The following is a 16,886-nucleotide window of genomic DNA, read 5'->3' on the forward strand; positions in this document are numbered from 1 at the left end:
CTGCTACACAGGGTTTTTTGCCTATCGGCTTTTTCCCTGGAGTTTTGGGACTGGCTCCTGGGAGATCACCGGATTTGGTTCCCATCCGGTCAAGGTGGCCTCCGAGGAGCCACGTCCTTATTTACGTCAAAAGAAGACCAAGAAGAAGACGGTATCAAAGAAGCATCGAAGAAGACAGGATTGGTCGTCTTCTACGGGCTCCCCTGGAGATTCAGGTGAGGAGGAGTTGGGCATAGAGAAAGGGGAAGTTGTTAGTTTTGACAGCCGCGCACAAAACTGGTCTAGCGATTCTTCTTCCAGTTGCTTTTCGGCGCCCATGACAAACCTGTCAAAATCTACGTTTACCATGGGAAGAAAATGGTCTCTGAGTGCTTGTTTTACTGCGTCATATGTGACTACTGGGATCTTGAGCAAGTCATATATTCTGTGAACTTCCGTCCCTGCCGAGTATACCATGATGGCTATCTTCGCCTCACCCTCTGTTTCCCCCGAGACTCTGAAGAACATTTCTAATTTTTTGACCCACAGGAGCCATTTCGGTCCTAATTTGGATGGAGGGCCCGTGGTATCGAATTCAGGCATGTGAGCCAAAGTACTGTGCATCCTGTGTGGGACCGGGGCCACGGCACCCTCTTGCTCTCCCTCCTCACCCATGGTGATGTGGGGTACTCACAGGGGAATTTAGTCCTTTGTGGGTGTCGAGGTGGTCTGGCCAGGTGGGCCCACTTGTGACACAGTGTCCTCCTCTGGCACTCCTTCACGACTGGTTCACTTTTCTTTGATGCCACAGCCCTACGGCAGCACAGGCTGTGTGAGTTCCAAAACTTGGTCCCAAAGGACAGACGAAATGCAGCTGGCGCACGAGCACCCTCACGGGCCGCAACCACTGCGATCTGCGTGTGAAGCAAAATGGCGGCCGGCCGTGCGCGTGGATCCGTGCTGACACGGAGCGACGTTCTTTCCCACCAACGCTGTTGGAGTGGAGAACTGCTCCGGAGTCGTCCTCGTCGCCAATGTTATGTTGGCAGGGGTGTGCCAGGGGCCCCCGCCGTCATTCACACATGCGCTCACACACTCGCACAATGAGCCACGCCGGAGACGTGTCACTTGCTTGGGTCCCCGGCGTCAACTGCCAGCGGACCGTCTTTATTCTCAACTGCGCATGCGCGAGCCTCGATCCCAGTCGCGCATGCATACATTAGCGTATTCACTACGCAACAGCGGCCATGCATCCACGCAGCGGTAGGCTGTCTCTCCCCTGTGTTCCCGGGGCATGTATTTTAATGGGTCAGAAGGTACGACGCATTGCAGAACATCACTGCCCCACTGAGATATCTCCCGCCAGTGAGGGAGGTGAAGGACGCCCCGACACCCTACCGGCAACGCGACCCCGGCCGCGGGCCACTACGGCCTCTAAGTGTAGGGGTTTTTGTACGTGCGGGATGAATGAATGCCCACAGTCCCTGCAGCAGAGGGAGAATGATGCTGACTCTGCTATCGGACCTTCAGAAATTATAAGGTGGGAGCTCGGGCCAACCGGCGGTGTCACATCCAGATAAAATTGTGAAGATTAGCTCGGGTCACATCTAGAATACTAGCTTGCGCCACATTCAGATAGAATTGTGAAGATTAGCTAGCATCACATCTAGACAGAATTGTAATACGAGCTTGCGTCACATCCAGATAGAATTGTAAAGATTAGCTTGCATCACATCTAGACAGAAATGCGAAGGTCAGCTTGCATCACATCTAGCTAGAATTGTAAAGATTAGCATTGCGCCACATCCAGACAGGATTGTGAAGATTAGAATGCATTGCTTATAAATAGCAATGACACTAAACAACCCCACTACACAATCTGCAACCACACCTCCAAAACACTACAAACCGCACGTGCTCCTGCAGGTTGTCCGCATACTCCATATGGTGCCAGTAGCTGACAATGGTGTCAGTTGGGGGTTGAAGTTCCATCTTCCAATGGGTAATAAAGTTTCTCTCAAAAGTGGCAGAACTGTCAACATACCACCGACCCCTACTATCACACTTACTGTCTGTAACGTTTGCCCAGTATATGTTTGGTGTTTGCCATGCCGTGAGTCCCATGTATGTGGCCATTGTGGGCACTCATGATCCCTAGTATTGTTGTTTGCGACTGTTCATTTTTTAATGTCCAGTGATGCTTGTCATTGTTTCATTTGTTATGAAAAAGGAGGATTGTGGTGTGCTTCCCCTTTAAGGAGCACGAGTACCTGCTACGCGCTCGTGCTGGTGTCACATGTCTGTGACAGGTGACTAAGTTAATAAAAGATACAAGCCGTTTCTCGCTCGCCAGTCATTCCACCAGACTCCTGCCTGCTGTGATCATTACAGACCTGCGCCATCGGCCTTGCAGGCAGAGGGCCTGCCCTGCAGAGCCCTTCATCATGGCAGTGCCCCCGCGAGGCAGCATTGCCACCTGCACCATGCAGAGCCCCTGCGTGGCAACTCTGCATCTGTGTCTCGCCTGGCCTGTGTGCCCACAAAACCAAGGACTGCGGTGCTAGGGAATCCCAGCCCACTGGTCGGATCGGGTGATCCCGATCCCTAAAGGGTGCCCCCTGTCATCTGTACGCTGCGTGATTGCGACATTGACTGTCTTGCTGTGTGACCCCAGCACCTGTGTGTCTGGCCTGTGTGCCCGCAGGCACAGACATAACAAATATCAATGCTAAAATACACTTCTCTATAACTTAGTGGGAACAAACTTTGCGTTTTCAGTCAACCTAAATTTGGGCACACTTGGGTTTTCCACTCACATAATGTGGGTGTTATGTAGTGGGTGTTATGTAAGCCATACCGCGCCGGCGACTCTTTCTTCTATTTCTATCGCTAATTATCTCCTCACAGGCCTTGCATGAAATGGGTCAATCTTTCATGCATTTATAGATACTCCTTCAGCGTCTCCCTCTTCGCTCTTATATATGTTGACACAAACACTGGTGTGTATGATTTTGTACAATAAATAAATCAATGTGTATCCAACCTGTGACCAGGAAGTAATGTGCTCAGAGAGTCGCTGTTGACTCTCACCCGGGAGGTCACCTCAAGTGACCGGTGGACAACGGCTAAGAGTGTAGCTGAGGGCAACGCACTTGCTGAGACAGAAAGTTCACACTCCTGTGTCCTGTGTCTTTTGCTGCAGGTCCACAACTTATCAGAAGAGATACAACATCTGGCGACGACGCAGGAAGGCAGCCCTCGTTGATGCCCCAACTGCTCCCCGCTGCGTGCTTGGCCCTCTATGAGTATACCGCTGTTAAGCCTTTGTGATACGAAGTGAATTCCTGGTGCAGCAGTTTCTGCCACCTACAAGCTCGATGCTGCCAAGGATACCCCCAAGGACTGATTACCTCATCCCACAGGCCCCGTGCCACCATGAGGACTAAATACCTCATCCCACGGGCCCCGTACCAGCATGGGGACTTAGTGCCTAATCCTACAGGCTCTGTACCACCATAAGTTCTAAATATCTCATCCAACAGGCTCTATACCACCACGAGTGACACAGAGGAAGCCCCAGAAGTAACTTGCATCCTGTGCGTCCTTTCTCAGGAAGCCCCCTTATCAGAGACAAATATTTGTTGTGCGCAGGGTAGTAGCAGCGAATATTGGGCCCAAAGGTTTTTTTGTTGAGAGCAGAAGACGCAGCCAAAATGAGCGTGGGAGAGAGTTGAATGATTTGATTCGGCTCGTAGCAAAGGTGTGATGGATTTTGGCATTAGCGGCATATTGGTTTTAAGCAAAAACATCACATGCTGAGAGCATCAAGGGCTCTAATGTGAACGGGTATTCACCAGAAAGAGGGAAGCAGACAACTTTAACAGCTGAATTCGTAGGAATTATTCGCCCCGCTCCCCCCGCCACCCCAGCCCAAGACAGACACAGACAGCCCTTGACCAACATCGCTTACCCAAAAAGCACGCGCGCAAAAGCGCCTGTCCACAGAGTAAATAGGTTTATGGGTAAATGTGGGCGGCGCTGGGCACTTAGAAAATATATGACGTTCACCACCTAGAAACACATAGAAAACCTAAGTATCACGCTGCACTAGTTATTCCAAATTTTCGGCGTGAGCAGGAGTCAGTTGGAGTTCATACCATCAACTCGCAGTTCAAAAGAGCATTGAGTGCGTTGGATATGTTGAGAGCGTTGAAATGGTGCAGAGTAACGCAGCCACAGACAGCCCTTGATCAACAGCGCTTACCCAATAAGCCTGGAAGTGTTTTTGTGCTGGGGAGTGGCATGCGGGTGACTGGTGTCATGGATGACAAGTATGACATGACAGGAAAGACAGTAATGACAGTTACAGGAATGAAAAGACTGAAATCAGGATGTGAGGTGGAAAAACTTTGGCCACAAGCTTTATTTTAGTACCAGCCATGGTGCAAAAGAAAAACCAACCATAACATCACATAAGAAGGATAACAATAATATATTTTGGGGACAGAGGGATCAGGTGAGCGGGGGCCCTACTCCCAATTAGGGCCTGCTTGAGGCTGATCCCCGCCGCCATTCATATGGAAGCTTGTGACAATTGTTTGGACACAGCGTGTGAGCTGTGACATGTTCATAATTTGCTTGTCTTTTGGAGCAGGTTCTGCCTGCTTTCTCTTGTCCTTTCCATGTGAGGTGGGGAGGTGTGCGCTTATGTTCCTTTCATTGATGTCCAACCTGATCAGGTTTAGTGCTTGCACCCTTGCTTGCTCACAGGGTGATTTTCACTGCAGTTATGGCTCTTGATCCACTTTTCTTGACAAAACAACCCCCTGTTGTGAAACCTTTCACTTGATACTCCTCGGGGTGGGTTCTTAGAGCCATTCGATTTGTTGGTCATGTGTATTGTAGTTTTCCATGGATTGAGGCGCTTTAGCCTCTTGGTGTAATCCTTGGAGATGAATTTGGCATTATCTACTCACATGATCCATTTGAGTTTTTGAAGCCCCCATGCTCTGTTTGTGGAATAGTTATTTGTTCGAGGGTGGGTTCTAGGAGCCTTACTAGGGTCTTCCCTGCTCCTGATCCACTTGTGCTATGAGACCCCCTCTGCGCTTTAGGTTGCTTATATTTCAGCCGGGGTGGGTTCAAAGAGCCTTACTAGGTTTTTACCCTACTCCCAATCCACTTGTGTTGTGAGACCCCCTCTGTGCTTTAGGTTGCTTGTTTTTCAGCCGGGGGGGTTCAAAGAGCCTTACTAGGTTTTTACCCTGCTCCCAATCCACTTGTGTTGTGAGACCCCCTCTTCGCTTTAGGTTGCTTGTTTTTCAGCCGGGGTGGGTTCAAAGAGCCTTACTAGGTTTTTACCCTGCTCCCGATCCACTTGTGTTGTGAGACCCCTTCAGCACTAGTGTTGTACTATTTTGCCGCTGGGGTGGGTTCTAAGGGCTTTACTGGGAACTTCCCCTGCCCGCGATCCACTTGTGCCCCCCAGTGCGCTTATTTTGGATATAAAATGCGAGGGGGGTGGGTTCCAGAGCCTTACTAGGAACTTACCCTGCTCCTGATCCAGTTGCGGTGAGGCCCCCCTATGCATGCATGGAGGTGGATACTTGAGGCTTACTAGTACATGTTTCTGCTCAAGGTCCTCACTCCTTTGCTGTTTTGCAAGACCCCTAGAGCTCTAACCTGTATTGATTTTATCTGAAATGGGTTCCTGGAGACTTGATGAGGATCCTTCTGTCTCGTGATCCGCTTTTGTTGGTGGATTCTGGGCGCCTGGGTCTTACATAACTGTATTTTTACAGAAATATTAAATAATCAACAAAAAAAAAACCTGGCGTCTTTTAAAGCCCTTCTTGGAGTTCAATTTTATTTTTATTTTTAAAGTGAGGCGTTTTAGCCTCCCCTTGTATTTGTGTCCGTTCCATAGTCTACCTGGCCCCCGCTACTGGGGTTCTTTACAGCTATTTGCAGGGTGGGAGGGAGGTATTTTTTAATCATGCAGCTGTCCTGCTGCTGTCAGCGAGATGGCGGGGAGAAAGAATGAGAGGGGCCACCTTGCCCCCGCCAGATAAAGGCAAAATTCTGCCTGGGGGCAAGGCAGCCCCTCTTTGAAACTCAAAGTTCCCCGCTCCGCATCCGCCAGGATGGGGAGGGAGGACCCTTGAAGTTGGAGCAAGGTGACAGGGGGAAGGGACTACCTGTTGTCACCTACCCCCCTCACCTCGCTTTCCTGCACAGGCGACACGCAGTCTGGGTCCCCTTTGACTCGGGGACGCAGCTGCCCACCCCCACCATGTGCATACTAAGTGGGGCAGCAGCTGCAAGGTGCTGCCCCACCGGACCTCGCACAAACCTCCCAGTTTACGGCCCCGGGCCTCCCATCCGGGGGGTCCGGGTGTATAAGCCTGGAAGTGTTTTTGTGCTGGGAAGGGGCATGCGGGTGACAGGTGTCCTGGATGACAAGTATGACATGACAGGAAAGACAGTAATGACAGTTACAGGAATAAGGAGACTGAAATCAGGATGTGAGGTGGAAAAACTTTGGCCACAAACTTTATTTTAGTACCAGGCATGGTGCAAAAGAAAAACCAACCATAACATCACATAAGAAGAATAACAATAATATATTTTGGGGACAGAGGGATCAGGTGAGCGGGGAGCCCTACTCCCAATTAGGGCCCAGCTCGAGGCTGATCCCCGCCGCCACTCTGAGGGGATGCTGACCGGTGTCCCTCAGGTCCCCCCAAAATAGGAGTTATGAATTAAGTACAACCCCTGGCCGCCAGGGTCCAGAAAATGTTCCTGGTGAAAATGTCCATGCCGTCAATGGACAGGTGGACCCCGTCACTGCAGAACATGGCCTGGTTATGCACCGAGATCCCATGTTTAATGAATTTGAGGCCTGAGAAAAGGCAGAAATTGGCCACTGCTTTATTCAGTTTGCGCCTAGATATCTCCATGGCTTTGTTGCACTCTGCCCCATGCCAATGTTGGCGCGGGATGATTTCTGACATCATCACTTCTGTTCGAAGTCTTAGCATGTGGGCCAGGGATCTGAGGGAGGTGCAGATTTCAGCCAGGAGGAGCTTCCTGCCCAGTTGAGGCAAGTCATTGCCCCCGAGGTGGATGATGAGATAATCAGGGGGGAGAGAATGCCCCCAGCATGCCGGCCACTTTGTAGTGGAGGACCCCCCAGTGCATGCCAGGCTTAGATCTGGTTAAATGGTGACCGGAACTACTAATATAAATGACCGGTTCGCTGAATTCTATCGGGAGCTGTATGCGACCCCGCCCTCATTGCAGATGATCTGATACATACCTTCCTACAGGGCATTCAGACTCTGCTGCCATTGCAGGACTGGCGGCTGGGAAAGCGACAGGGCCAGATGGCCTTCCAATAGATTTATATAAAACACTTCAATAGATTTATATAAAGCACTAGTAGAGAAACTCGCACCAAGGGTAACTGACATGTTTAACGATGCTAGGGAAAAGGCACACCTTCCAATCTCAATGCTCAAGACCAACGTAGTGGTCTTTGCTGAGGCTGGCAGGGACTGCACAGACTGTGGAGCATATAGACATTTTTCTTGTATTCGTTTGGATGCAAAGATATTAGCCAAATGCTTGGCAAGATGTCTGGAGTGGGTGTTGCCCCACCTGGTCCACTCGGATCAGACGTGCTTTATAATGAATATACATTCTAATGGTAATATGAGACATCTGCTGAACGTCGTTGCTAGTCGAGGAGACCCTGGTGACATAGTATTATCCCTAGATGCTGGAAAAGCTTTTTATATGGTCCACTGGGACTATATGTTTTTTGTTTCATGGAAATTCGGCTTCGAGGGATATTTTAGTGACATGGTTAAATTGTTATATTCAGACCCGAAGGTGTCAGTGGTCACTAATGGCTTCTGTGAAGGCATCATGAAGTAGGCACAGACAAATGAGTAGAAATTTGGGATAAATTCCTTTATTAATCATATATTGGGGTTGGGATAAGGCCTAACTTGCCCTATGCTAAGGTGTTTTATCCCTATTTAAATAAAGGTAATGATAGCCTGTGGCAGGAAGTCCAAAGCAAATGTCTGTCTGTGAGCAAAACCTATACTTGCCCTCACATCTAACTATACAATGTGTAGGGATGCCAGCACCAAATAAGAAGTATTCAAGTAAAAGCTCAAAGCGTCTTCCAGCTCTTGGATGGAAAAGGGTTTTCCCTTCCCCAAGGTTCAAATAGTTCAGGTTATATGATGGCAGTTCCTTTCCCCAAGCTTTCAAGTCTCTCAATGTTCTCAAAACAATCCTCCAGATCTCGCAATGTTCCAAACAACATAAATCCCCGGTATACTCCCCCGCTCTTCTGGTTTAATCACTTTTCACAAAGTTCTTGAATTCAGTTCCTAAATTTCAGTTCACATATCTCTTCTGTGGTTCAATCACAAACGTGAGTTTTCCTTAGGTGGATGCACTCGGTCCAGGCGCGGTTGTCGATCCACCCATCACAGGTCTCGCAACCGAAGCATTTTACTTGCGTTGGCTTCGTATGCATTATGCCACAGTTTCAGCTATCCACTGAGGCTTGACTTAACCTTCATTCACGTATCCTTGATGCTTGATTATATCTTGCTTTATCACTATTCACTTGTAGTTCTTGCTCACAAAAAACATTATACGTTTCCCATTCCCTCTCCTGTCAGGAAACCCAGTCTCTGTTATTCTTCCTTCATACAATCCATCAAAACCTCCCCAGTACACTCTCCTTCAAGGAAACCTGTCCACTGTCTCATGACTCCTGTCAATGCTTATTTGTCTCTTTCCTCGTTTTACAGTTCCTGGCACCAATTACGATGTCAGAAAGACTAGACCGCTCAGCGTCGTACCAGCAGTTTTTCTTCTATGTTTGATGCCTCTTCCTCGTCTCAGTACCAAAGTGCTGTCTGTGTCTGTAAAAGTCATTATAGAGAGGATGTATGGCTCTGTTGTGTCACTTCCTCGTCCCAGTACCTGATTAATGTCTACTGGGAAATGATGTATGGGAAAGATAGGGAAGGGACTGATAGTAATCTACAAAGGCCTGGGGTATATCAGGTTCATTGGAGCAGGGAAATGGGGGCTACCATGGCTCACCCAAGGGTGCTTCATCCCCATTCCCTTACGTCTCTTCCTCCCAGGTGATGATCCTCCCTTGCATATCCAACCCCAGGGTCAGGAGCCGAAAGAGACGCCTTTCCCAGGCCACCCGAGAGGAGGATATATTGGGGAAAGAAGTGAGGATGCCCTCAGGTTCCTCACGCCTAGACGTCTACTCCGTTCTCATTGTATACGGGTACATCCCAGGGGTGCCCATTATCACCATTACTGTATGCATTAACCATTGAGCCACTGGTTGTTAGGATTAGACTGGATGCGGAATTTGGGGGGCATCACCCGATTTGGCGTGGAACATCATATCTCACCGTATGCAGATTATTCTCTGCTTTATTTCAATAAATGGCCATTAAACCTGCCATGCTGCTGCGATCTATTGCAGGAATTCAGTCTGATTGCAGGCTACAAAATAAATAACACAAAGTCAGAGGTGTTGCTGCTGAGAACGGACATACCCTAGGATCCAGGGGGTTGGTGGGGGGTTATTGCTCCATTTCAGTTACAGATAGCTTAGCGTATATTTGAGTGCCAAGAATGATGACCTGGTTCGAGATAATTAAACCCCAATACTTAATAAAATTAAAACCAATTTACTTAATAGGAACATTGTACCATTATCCAGGCAGAATCAATGCAGTAAAAATGATTATCTTGCCAAGAATTGATATATCTGGCCCAGAAGATTCCTTTACCTATGCCTGGGAATATGATTTTGGACTTAGAAAAGCAGATCGGCAGGCAATCAAATAATATGGTCACTGGCACGCCCCTCTGGAAAGTCTTACTCCCTGGCGGCACAATCATGCTAGATCAAGAGATGACTTAATACCGATGATGTATCTAACTGGCAAACTACTGTATTGGCTATTTTGCAACCCCTTTCACCTCAAGAAATAATTTCCTTCCCCCGAGCTACAATCCCGAAACGTATAAAGGAACATCCCATCCTTTGGCCCACATTAATTCAATGGTGCTGGACTCTCCAACTCACTGGGATCGACACGGATACGGTCCCACCACGGCTTAGTCTTTGTGGTCTTTTAAGAACCCATCCAAGTAGGAGGCCGCGGTTTAGACGTGAGGAAGACTAGCAACATGTTTGTATTATGGATATTTTTGGTGGCCTTTCCCTGATACCGTTTGCTGAGGCCAGAATAACTTTGCGCCTGGCGGCAAATGAATGGCTAGTACATCAAGCATTCATTTCTTTGAAAGGCTGTCAGTTCCCAGAGGCTACACATAATCGAGAGGTATTGGTGTGTGAATCAGAGCTGGTCCAAGAACCTTCTGCCTTTCCCAAAATTACACCCTTTTATCTTTCACGCATTCCGAATAATCTGGGGAGAAACATGGTACTGGCGGCTAAGTGGGCTGAAGATCTGGGGATCCAATTAGACAGTGAGGACAAATACTCGTTCTTTTCATTAGCAGCTGGGAAATCAATTTAAAGTAATACAGCACTTCTATTATACCCCAGTTAAGCTACATACAATGAAATTGTTAAATGCCCCAGTGTGCTGGAAGGGATGTGGGCAGCTTGGGACAACGAGATATTTGTTCCGGTCTTGTCCTAAGATTAAGATTCAGTTTTGGAGGATGATATTTGCCAGGAGTATAGATCTTTTCGGGGCCGTACCGACTCTTACGCCTAGGTCCATGCTCTTCGGGCAGAGGTAGAGAAATGGCATGACGATCTACTCGGTAGAAAGTTACTACATATCATACTATTTGCAGCACGAAAGGCTATGTTGGTTCGATGGAAATCAACAAATTCACCTGATCAACTGGGAGGGATTCGACCATTCGCACTGGGAGTGTGCGTTCGGCTGGGCTTTTTTTCATGATTTTTTAGGAAATGGAATGATGAGAGATCAACCTCTGAAAACGTGTGGGGCTAATACGCAGACATTTTCCAATGGTCGTCGCACAACAAACACATAGTCCAGGGTACTGTGGGGGAAAAAGCCGACAGGCGCAGTCCACCCTGTCACATTTTCTTAACAGGTGACAGCGAGGGGTGCACGAAAACATCCAGAGAAGGGCAAAACCTTCCTCCTCCCATGGCCAGCCTAATTAAATATCAAAGGCTCTTTGGATCGCCCTGTTTGATTGTCTAAGTTCTGTGTGGTGGCAGCACATACTGATGAGAGTTAGTTGAAGCAGGCCTGCGAATAGGCCTGGTCACAGAACTTAACAAAGGGCAGGAAAACTAGCACCTCTTTGATATGCAATGTGTCACGTTGAAGCTAGCTCCCACCCCTCTGTATGAAGGGCAGTGAATGGCATGTCTGGGGCCACTATTTACCGTAGGCAACCCCTGCAGAGCGGACCTCTTTCAGAGGGACGAAGTATGTGATTTGAGGGTGACAGAAGTCTGTTCTCACCACAAACTTCAAGGGAGACTTGCGCTTTGATCAAGAGTCACAGAGGGCTCAGTTAACCACATAGATCCTTTGATCTACAACAGACAGGAAGATGCGTGGGACTTGGGAATACACAGTGTAACCCCTTACCTTTCCTGTTGCAAAGCACTCTGGTCCTGACCTCACGCATAACAAAAGATTGTTGGTGGGGTCCCCGGATTGGTTCCTTAAGGTAGGCTTAGCCTGCACCAATCACTGGGGCCCATTTGGCTTTAAAAGAGGGCTGAGATCCTCACTTAGCAGATCATCCGACGACTTCGAAAGGAGTAAGAAGGACTAATTTGGACCCGGGCTGAAGTTACAGTCTGCCTTACATCTTCCGCCAGTGAAGGAAGGGCAGGATTTCCAAGAGGGAAGCAAGAACCCTCCCCTTAACATCTCCCAGGGAACAGAGGGAGATACCAGACTCAGAGGACCCGCCCAGCAGGTCCAGAACAAGTACCCAGCCAGCACACAGAGTGCCCTGCTAGGTTCTGCCAGCAAGATTCCTAGGTGGGAAGTGTCAGAGAGTCTATGAACAAAGGACAAGGCCATTGCCTGCAAACACTCTCCTCAGCTTTGAGCCATCCACCTTGATAGGACTCCACGAGCCTTGTGAAGAAGCTAGGAGGAGTGCCACACAAGCATCAACCAACATCCATCTTTTAAGGACATTTTCGAGGCAGTCAAGCCCTCGAACTGCGACTGACTGCACCACTGACTGTTGTCACGCTGCAGTCAATAAAGCCGTCCAAGACACCTCGACCAGTGTTCCAGATCCGCCAACCAGCACAGAGACAATGATTCTTGACCCTGACTTGCCATGTAGGCCAGTCTGCAGCCATCCGTCCAGCCTCGCTTGCCAAATTGCCTGCCGCCTGATACCCGCAGCTGTCTCCCGTCTTGAACTCTGTCGCAGGAGCTGCAAAGCGTCCTGGAACCGACTCGACACTGTTGAGCATCAAGAACATCTCAAGAACCAGGTACATTGTGGTTCTGTCCCCCTGGTCCTTCACCGAAGGCCCCTAGTGACATTTACAATCCCTTGCTCCCTTGGTGCTGAAACCAAATATCTTGAACAGCTAAGACTGATTGCTTTACCGACTACCCTCCTGTCAGTATCCACAGTGCTTCCCTTTCCTTCGTGAAACTGTCTGTCCTCTGTGCTCCTTTATAGAGTGGGTTGTATTTTGTTGTGTTCTATAACTGTCTGTTGTCTATTGTAATAATAATAATAAAGTAGATATTTGTATACAACCTTTAATGCCGTTCCGTCCACCTTACCAAAAATTGGACAAGGAGGTTTATAATTCACGTGAGTTTCCAGTCTGTTCAGACCCCTTCTGTTGTACTAGAGGTATGGGGCTGATTGATGGTTTAGAAACCGATATTCATCCCTGGAACCACTGGTGCCCCGGAAGTTGATTCGTCACATTGATAAATGTGGACGATCCTTGTATCAAAGTTGTGCTCGCTCGAGCAACAAGCCTATAGAAATCGTCATGGGTGCCCAGGTTGGATCGGATGTGGGATCTATTCGAACAATATTTTTGGTGTCTGACACTCGCTGTATTGGGGTGTGAGTTTGTATATGATGGAACCAGGCTTCTCTGATCATGACTTTGAGGGAGGCTATGTGATTATAGGGGGGCTCTGGGTATGGACAGGTTGTTTTAGTTCTCAGCAGATGTGTACCCTTGATGTGTTTGTTCTGCTTTCTGTTGCTCCTGATAGGAACAGCCAATGTGAACCCTGGTATTGGAAATGATGCCTGACGCAAGATATATTGTGTAATTGCCCTTAACATTCCCCCAGACATGGTTTCATACCTGTTTTTCTTTTTCCTCAATTCTGTAATGTGGTTGTGGGGAGGCTGTCTCTATCTGGGGTGGGAAAGAATAGGGCCGGTGAATTAGGCAGGATACGTATGCACTGCTATTTATGTTTTTGTGAAATGTGATTCCTGCCTCACACACCACTATAAACTCAGGAACCTCCATCAAGCCCAGACCAGGCCTTCTGCTGTGGGGGAAACTGTGGTCAAAATACCACCCAAAGAGGTTCTGGCCAGTCACTGTCTTTTAGAAACCTATTTAGTTTTTCTTTGTTTAAACATAGAAGGCCCCTCATTCTCACACAATGGGCCTCATTACGAGTTTGCCGGTCTAAAAACAAAATTACCGGCATGCCAATGCTACCGTGTCCGTGTAGCACTGCTGCCGGAATCTACAGTAGATTCTGAGTCAGCGTACATGCGCATTCCGGCAACGGTAGCACCGGCATGCTGGTAACGGACCCAAAACCCCCTATACCGGCATCCTCGCTGACTCCGACTCCCGCTCCCGAGGAGACCGTTATTACCGGAACAGGAAATTTACCGGCGGCCATTACAAAAACACAATCCATTGCAATCCTCAGTGCACAGGAGTGTGAGTTCAAATATGAGGAGCTACAAACACTGAGGGACATGTCTGCAAGGCAACCTGTAGACTGTCGCCACAAGCTGAGGTTCAGTGAACCGGAACTCAACATGCTTGCTGGCACCCTGGTTGAGCACTCCGATAAGGTCTTTTGCACAGATCTGCAGCGCCAAATATGCAAGAAGGCCATATGGGAGAAGGTTGCCTGTAATGTTTTGGCAGTGGGGACAACACCCCTGACTGTGCGAGGCTGTAAGAAGAGGTGCGACGACCTACGTCTCTGTGTCCGCAACCTCCTTGCCACACAGCGCAGTCAGGACCTGGCCACAGGAGGAGGAGCACCATCGCCCATCAAACTGCAGACCTGGGAGGAGACGTGCAGCTTTGTCCTGCGCATGGAGGCGATAGAGGGAGTTGGAAATGCGGAGGTGGCAGATGTGACATCCGATGATGCTGGTGAGTGTCGGTAAGGCCAAGGTGACATCACACACCTTGTGGCCCCAATGCAAATGGCTAGGGCAACATGTGAAGTTAGTGGAACCTGAACCCTGCTGCTATTCCACCCACCAAAAACCTTGTAGCACACATGCACAATGCACATGCCGGCAACCCGAAAATAATCACCACTGACAGACCCAACATCTCCCCAGTATTGGCCACACAAGTAAGATCTGCATGCACACAGACACACATCACCCAGACTGCATCCCCCACACATGCGTGTGTGCACCAAGCCATGCCCTCCACCATGTCCATGACAATGCACCTGATACAGAAAGTACTAGCATTGCTGTCTGTCTGATGGATCGACACGCATCACTGATGCCCTGCCTCACTGTCCCCCACAGGCACATCATCTGATAATGACGTGGAAGATGCAACCAATTCCCGGGGCACCATGGCACGGCCCGCTGCAGGCAAACCACCACCTCGAGCCAAGATGCAAGCACATCTGCCACCAGACCGGAGTGTGCAACTACACCTTTGGTCCAGCCCCCCCACCCGCCAGAGACACATTCTGCCAAGCAGCCCCACCATCCGGAGGCACCTGCTGCCAAGCACCCGCGCCAGCCGGAGACACCTGCTGCCAAGCAGCCCTGCCAGCCAGAGACACCTGCTGCCAAGCAGCCCCGCCAGCAGGAGACACCTTCTGCCGAGCAGCACCGCCCACAGGACACACCTGCTGCCAAGCAACCCCACCAGCAGGAGACACCCGCCGCCAAGCAGTTCCCCCAGCAGGAGATACCTGCTGCCAAGCAGCCATGCCAGCAGGGAGAACCTGTTTCCCCGGCCCCCAGCCAGCCAGACGAACCTGCACCACTAACACCACTGTCTGGAGCCCACAGCTCTGGAGGCCAGGGTGCACAACACACTCAGCGATGGTTGCCATGTGGATGATGCTGTGTTCAGACCCTCGGAGCCCACCACTCATGCCACAACTGGTACTCCGTCATATACGTGACATTGAGGGGCGCCTCACCAGGATGGAGGAAAGGCAGCAGGGAATGCACACATTGGTGTAGAAGTACCTCACTGAGGCACAACTCACGCGCCAGACTATACATGACACATCACGGAACACCGCACAAATGCTGGGCAAAGCCACGGAGGGTGTGTACCACCTGGTGAGGCGTGTGAGGGAGGGCAATGGTACCATGTCTTCACTGGTGGAGTCAATCAACCTGTTGGTCCACTCAATTGCAGAACAACGCCACATAACCACCCCACTGGCCCCATCCTCTAGCACAACTCTGATGAGTTTGATGCAAAGTAGCCCTGTGCGTCGTTCACAGCGGCTCAATCGCCTGCCAGAAAGGCACCCCCATCCAACTAAAAGGGGGCGTAAATAGGCCAAGGTTCTTGTGCATGTGGGGAGGAAGAAGTTGGGGAGAGGTTGTGGGGATAGTTGGGGAGTGGGTGTCGTGATAGTTGAGGAAGGGGTGTGTTGATAGTTGGGGAGGAGGTGTGGGGATAGTTGGGGAGTGGGTGTGCGGTCAATAGAATGGGATTGTACTGGTAGGCAATGTCATTCACATTTGAACTTAGTTATTTCTGTTGCAATACACCTGGTTTTTCAAACAAACATGACTGGACATTTCTTATTCAGTGTGAGTGCATTTAATCATGTACAGTGTCCAGTGCTCAGTGGTATCCATGTCCAGTGCCGTGTCTGTAACAGTCCATCAAAAGTAGTGTTGAATTAATTCTTGCCGTGTGGCACGTCCATCAATGCCATTGTGGCGTGGTGCATTTCCTGCATCTTCTTCATCCTCATCCTCATCCTCTGGTGGCAGCATGCCCATGTCAGGGGCCAGGGGGACGTTGTGCCAGATGCACATGTTGTGCAGCATGGCACATACCAGCACGATTTTGCCCACCTTCTCGGGATCGTAGATGAGTGCTCCCCCTGACCCGCTGAGGCAGCCTTCAACAGGCCAAACGTCTGCTCGATGGTGCAGCGAGTGCATACATGTGCACATTTGTAGGCCTCTTCGTGCCTGTTGTGGGGTTGTCGGGTGGGGGACATGAGCCATGCCATCAGGGGGAACCCGGCATCACCTGCATGGGAGCAAGAGAAAGGGTACTTGTGATTTATGTGGTTATTCCATGTAGGCACAGGCTGAACAGTGTTCATTTGATAAGTCAACTATGCACAGGGAATTATAACTGTACATGGCATAGGTAATTGGCTATGTACCCCGTTAGTGAACTTAGGGAAGATGCATGGGTGCGGGGCAGGGGCAGCAGTTGCTGTCACATGGTCCATTCACTGTGAACCTGCACTCACACAAATCAAGTACAGCTGACAACAATGGACTCAAATCTCATTAATGTTACCGATGAACGTGGGCTGTGCCAATACAGTGGCACTTTACACATTTGACTCATTTACATTTGTTATACAGTGGTCATCACGGTATGCATTCTACAT

At 49.4% G+C, this 16,886-nt stretch overlaps 1 long non-coding RNA gene across 1 annotated transcript in view; it reads right to left on the reverse strand.

Moving 5' to 3' along the window:
• Nucleotides 1–16,049: 16,049 nt before the first annotated feature.
• Nucleotides 16,050–16,886, reverse strand: part of LOC138452982 (uncharacterized) — a 58,888-nt gene continuing 58,051 nt past the window's right edge. The window contains exon 2 of the long non-coding RNA XR_011260345.1: nt 16,050–16,513. This is a non-coding gene — a long non-coding RNA (uncharacterized lncRNA). The remainder of the gene's footprint in view (nt 16,514–16,886) is intronic.

Source organism: Ambystoma mexicanum, chromosome 4p (genome assembly GCF_040938575.1).
Source record: "Ambystoma mexicanum isolate Mex_15411 chromosome 4p, UKY_AmexF1_1, whole genome shotgun sequence".
Classification (NCBI taxonomy): Eukaryota; Metazoa; Chordata; class Amphibia; order Caudata; family Ambystomatidae; genus Ambystoma; species Ambystoma mexicanum.